Consider the following 6,000-nt stretch of genomic DNA (forward strand, 5'->3'; position numbering starts at 1 on the left):
TTGGTAGCCCTGAAAGTGCCCAGCAATGGCATCAACTTCGCGGCGATAAGCCGCCATGAGAGGGTCCTTAGAGTCCCACTTGCCTGATACTTGTTGAGCCACCAAGTCTGAGTCACCGAAACACCTTACCCGGCTCAAGCTCATCTCCTTAGCCATCCGAAGACCGTGGAGCAAGGCCTCGTACTCAGCCGCATTGTTAGTGCAAGGAAACATCAACTGTAGCACATAATGGAACTTGTCACCTTTAGGGGAAGCCAATACAACTCCAGCCCCCGAGCCTTCCAACTGCCTGGACCCGTCGAAGTGAATAGTCCAATATGTGTTATCCGGCTTCTGCTCGGGCACCTGTGACTCTGTCCAATCATTGATGAAATCCACCAAGGCCTGAGATTTAACAGCAGTGCGTGGCACGTATTTGAGACCATGAGGTCCCAGTTCTATAGCCCACTTAGCAATTCTCCCTGTGGCCTCTCTGTTTTGAATGATATCACCAAGAGGGGCAGAACTGACCACAGTTATGGGATGACCCTGGAAATAATGCTTAAGCTTCCGGCTTGCCATGAACACACCATAAACAAGCTTCTGCCAATGCGGATACCGCTGTTTGGACTCGATGAGCACTTCGCTGACATAATAAACCGGCCGCTGAACCGGATGCTCCTTACCCTCTTCCTTGCGCTCCACCACTATAGCCACACTGACGGCTCGTGTGTTCGCCGCCACATATAATAATAAGGGCTCCTTATCAACCGGAGCAGCAAGGACTGGAGGCTCTGCCAGCTGCTTCTTCAACTCCTCAAAGGCGGTATTAGCTGCATCATTCCAGACAAAGTTATCAGTTTTCTTCATCAACTGATATAAGGGCATGGCCTTCTCACCCAAACGGCTTATAAACCGGCTTAATGCAGCGATGCGACCCGCCAAGCGCTGAACGTCATTTATACACGCCGGCTTAGCCAGGGAGGTGATGGCCTTGATCTTCTCCGGGTTAGCCTCAATGCCTCTGTCAGAAACCAAGAAACCCAAGAGTTTGCCTGCAGGAACACCAAAGACACACTTGGCCGGGTTAAGCATCATCTTGTAGACCCGGAGATTATCAAAGGTTTCTCTCAAATCATCTATCAGGGTTTCCTCTTTTATGGACTTAACCACAATATCGTCCACATAAGCATGAACATTACGTCCAATCTGTTTATGAAGACAGTTCTGCACGCAACGCTGATAAGTCGCCTGTGCACACTTGAGTCCAAAGGGCATGGATACATAGCAGAAGGCTCCAAAGGGAGTGATGAACGCCGTCTTCTCCTGGTCCTTAACCGCCATTTTAATCTGATGATATCCAGAATAAGCGTCCAGAAAACTTAAACGCGCACAACCGGCCGTAGCATCAATAATTTGATCAATACGGGGAAGGGCAAAAGGATCAGCCGGACACGCCTTATTTAAGTCCGTGTAGTCCACACACATCCGCCAAGTGCCGTTCTTCTTGAGTACGAGCACCGGGTTAGCTAACCATTCTGGGTGGAAAACTTCAACAATAAACCCGGCCGCCAAGAGCCGGGCCACCTCTTCACCAATAGCTTTCCGCCTCTCTTCATTAAACCGCCGAAGGAACTGCCTGACCGGCTTAAATTTCGGATCAACATTGAGAGTGTGCTCAGCGAGTTCTCTAGGTACACCTGGCATGTCAGAAGGTTTCCATGCGAAGATGTCCCTATTCCCACGGATGAACTCGATGAGCGCGCTTTCCTATTTTGGATCCAGATTGGCACTGATGCTAAACTGCTGAGATGAGTCACCTGGAACAAAATCAACAAGTTTAGTCTCATCAGCCGATTTAAATTTCATTGCCGGCTCTTGCTCTGTAGTTGGCTTTTTCAGAGAGGTCATATCTGTTGGGTCAACATTGTCTTTGTAAAACTTCAACTCCTCTGTTGCACAAACAGATTCTGCATAAGCCGCATCACCTTCCTCACACTCCAGAGCCACTTTCCGGCTGCCGTGAACCGTAATGGTCCCATTGTGACCCGGCATCTTGAGCTGTAAGTACACATAACACGGCCGTGCCATGAACTTGGCGTAAGCCGGCCGTCCAAATATAGCATGGTATGGACTTCTTATCTTGACCACCTCAAAGGTCAATTTTTCCACCCTGTAGTTGTTTTCATCTCCGAAGGCCACTTCCAATTCGATCTTGCCGACTGGATAAGCCGACTTACCAGGTACCACACCATGGAAGATAGTGTTTGACTGGCTGAGGTTCTTATCAACCAACCCCATACGGCGAAAAGTCTCATAATAGAGGATGTTGATGCTGCTGCCTCCATCCATGAGCACCTTTGTGAACTTATATCCTCCCACTTGAGGAGCCACCACTAAGGCCAAGTGGCCCGGGTTATCCACCCGGGGAGGGTGATCCTCCCTACTCCACACTATAGGCTGCTCAGACCACCGCAAGTAGCGTGGAACCGCCGGCTCAACAGCATTCACAGCCCTCTTATGAAGCTTCTGATCTCGCTTACACAGGCTGGTGGTAAACACATGGTACTGTCCACCGCTAAGCTGCTTTGGATTGGTCTGATAACCCCCTGCTGCTGTTGATGACCCTGGCCAGACTGTTGATTGAAGCCCCCTTGACCGTTCTGAGGATTAGAATTTGAGCCGCCGCCCGGCCATGAAACCGCCGGCGCCTGAGCCGCCGCCCGGCCATTGTAATTCTTAAAGGCCTTCATGATTGCACAGTCCTTCCATAGATGAGTCGCTGGCTTCTCTCTAGAGCCATGCCTTGGACAAGGCTCATTCAACAGTTGCTCCAGCGTCGGGCCTGACCCGCCGCCTCGGGGAGGGGGCCTCCCTTTGCGTCGCTGGTTATTACCTTGTGAGCTGGCGTTGGCTACAAACTCTAAGCTGCCATCAGCCTTGCGCTTGCTTCCTCCTTGGTTCCCCGGGTTATGCTGAGGACCCTTGCCATTGCCGTTCTTCTTTCCCTTCCCTGTCCTTTCATCATCTGAAGGGGGATCCTTGGTACCATCAGAATCGGCGTACTTGACAAGAGCCGCCATTAGTGTACCCATATCATTGCAGTCGCGCTTAAGCCGCCCGAGTTTCATCTTCAGGGGCACAAAACGACAATTCTGCTCCAACATTAAGACTGCTGAGCCGGCATCCATCTTATCTGACGAATGTATGATCTCCTTGACCCGGCGAACCCAATGCGTCGTGGATTCACCCTCCTGCTGCTTACAGTTAGTCAAATCCACAATTGACATAGACTGCCTGCAGGTATCCTTAAAGTTTTGGATGAACCGGGCTTTCAGCTCAGCCCAAGACCCGATGGAGTTCGGTGGTAGCCCTTTCAACCAAGTGCGGGCAGTCCCATCCAACATCATGGTGAAGTACTTGGCCATTGCCGCCTCACTGACCTCCAGTAGTTCCATGGCCATCTCGTAACTCTCGATCCAGGCTGCGGGTTGTAAGTCAGCCGTGTAGTTGGGCACCTTCCTAGGGCCTTTGAAGTCCTTGGGTAGACGCTCATTGCGGATAGCTGGCACTAAACAAGGGACACCCCCAGTCCTGGTAGGGATACCCACGTCGACGGAAGTCGTCGGATAAGCCGGGGGGTCTGGTAAGCCGTCAATTGAGGCACCTGCTCCGCCTCTTGCCGCGCTCTGTCCTGGTCTGCTGCGTGGAAGGCTCCGTTATGAACCGGGCCATGGCCAGGGGGCGGGTCATGGCGTCGGACGTTACTTGAGCCGGTCGCTGAGACCATGTGCCTGCTGTAACTCGGGCTCCGGCCTGGGCGAGGGGTCGAGTGGATCCTGTCCCGGCTGTAGGAGTACGCCTCTTGCTGTGCCAGTGCTGTCTGAAGGAGTTCCCTGACCCGGCGGGTTTCAATAGCCGTCGGAGAGTCGCCGTCAACTGGGAGAGCCGCCAGCCGTGCTGCCGCAGCGACCATGTTCTCCAGCGGGTTATTATAATGACCCGGGGGTATTGGCACGTACTGAGGCGGGGCAGGGGGCACCTGGGGAGGCCCCATCACTTGTGGCTGAATAGGGGTTCCAGACCCGGGCACTATGACCCCTGGCGGGTTACTAGACCCTGCACCTGGCGTGTTGAAGAGGTTGCGTGGATCGTAAACCGGAGGGAGTCGAGATTGGGTCTTTTGATGCCTCCTTCTCATGACCTCATTGGACGCGTTCTGATCCATCGTGAGTTGGAAGGACTGCGCCTGGATCAGCTGAGTTTGGGCATCGAGAGCCGCCCTCTCCGCAGCCATCCTGATCCCTTCCGCCGCAAGATCCTCCTTAGCTTTCACTAGATCCAATTTTAACTGTGCCACCTCCGCATCGTGCTGAGCTTGATCTGCCGGGTCAACCGTGGCGGTTAACAGGGCCGTCATCTTGTCCGTGAGATCCATCAGCACCTGAGCCGGAGAAGGCACCGGGTTTCCCGCTCCAGCAGCGGGGTTCTGAACAGGCTGCGCACCGGCCATAAAGATTCCAACCCGGCTTGGCGGCTCAAATAGGTCCGGAATACTGTCACCATCGGAACAACCCATGAGCCTGCCATCTTGAAGTTGATACAACGAGTTTGACTCATCGGTGGCCGACTCGCCGTCAGAGCCGGCGGCCGTCTCATCACCAGATCCAGATCGATCAGAGAGTCCTCCATGGATACACCCCACAAAAGCATGCCTTAAGGCAGGCCGGGCCCGGGCGGGTCGCGCACGCTGAGCCGTCTCGACGAGATCGGCGCAGAGACCCGGCTCAGGGCCCGGCTCACCAATCTTGCCAATGAAAACATGAATTCCGCCGAAGGGGACCCGGTACCCGTACTCAATTGAGCCGGCGTCGGGGCCCCAGTTTGCATCGTCGATGTAGAGCTTGCCGCGACGACTCTTGGTCATCCGGCCCACAGCGTATCCCTTGAGCCCTTCGAAGCTGCCCTTCAAGAACTCAAATCCACCGTGCGCTGGCCCCACGGTGGGCGCCAACTGTCGTGGAATTGTCACGGCAGATGTCCTCGAGCTAGGACTTAGTCGTGGAGCCATCGCAACTAGGAAGCTTAAAGGGGTTAAGCGGGACAAGGAATACGAGGGTTTATACTGGTTCGGCCCCTTACGGTGAAGGTAAAAGCCTACGTCCAGTTTGAGGTGGTATTGATTAGGGTTTCGATAACCAGGGAGCTAATCTGCTATGCCCGGCTCTCGATGAGATTGTTCTTGTCCCTAAACCGCTGCCGGGTCGTCCCTTTATATAGGGAGGCCGACGCCCAGCAGCTCTCAGAGTCCCGGCCGGCTCCTAAGAGTGTCCGGCTCAGACTCTCAACTATCCTTGCCTTACACTACAAGTTCTAGCATAATAATGATTGCAACTACGGGCTTTAAGCCATATCCGGGTCTTAAGTCCATCTTTGGCCCACCGTCTTCAGGCTTGGCGCCGGGCTTCTGGCAATGACCATATGAGTAACCCGGCCCCTCCTGGCAGGTGACTCTAAGGTCTATATCCTCAACAGGCACACATACTAATCAACGCTCAAAGCCCTCTAAGGATGCTCTTACCGACATTGTACGTTAATACTACAAACTTAAAGTACGACTGGTAATTTGCTCTAATACTACAAACTTAAACTACTTCTCACATGCTGCCATCGGGGCATGCTGGCCAGACGCCGGTGTTCTCCTTCCCGGACTTGTAGGCGGCAGCCCACTGTGTTTCGATCTCCGCCAAGATCTCCTCACCACGGCGTGCGGCCTCTTCTTTCTTGCGGCGGTGGGACTCTCTTTTCTTGGCTGCTTTCTGCCTTTTCTGCTCCTTCTGTGCGGCTTTGGCCGCCTCTAGATCCACCGCCCATTCGGCCATGGTAGCCTCAAAGTCCGCCCACACAACAGTGTGGCCGCCGATGGCGATGAACTCGGCGCAGCGAGATGGCATCACTTCCTTACCATGTGTGCGGTCGCGGGCGGCGATGAACGCGGCGCGGCGGGATGGCATCGCTTCC

The sequence above is a fragment of the Triticum aestivum genome, chromosome 2D (genome assembly GCF_018294505.1).
Source record: "Triticum aestivum cultivar Chinese Spring chromosome 2D, IWGSC CS RefSeq v2.1, whole genome shotgun sequence".
Taxonomy (NCBI): Eukaryota; Viridiplantae; Streptophyta; class Magnoliopsida; order Poales; family Poaceae; genus Triticum; species Triticum aestivum.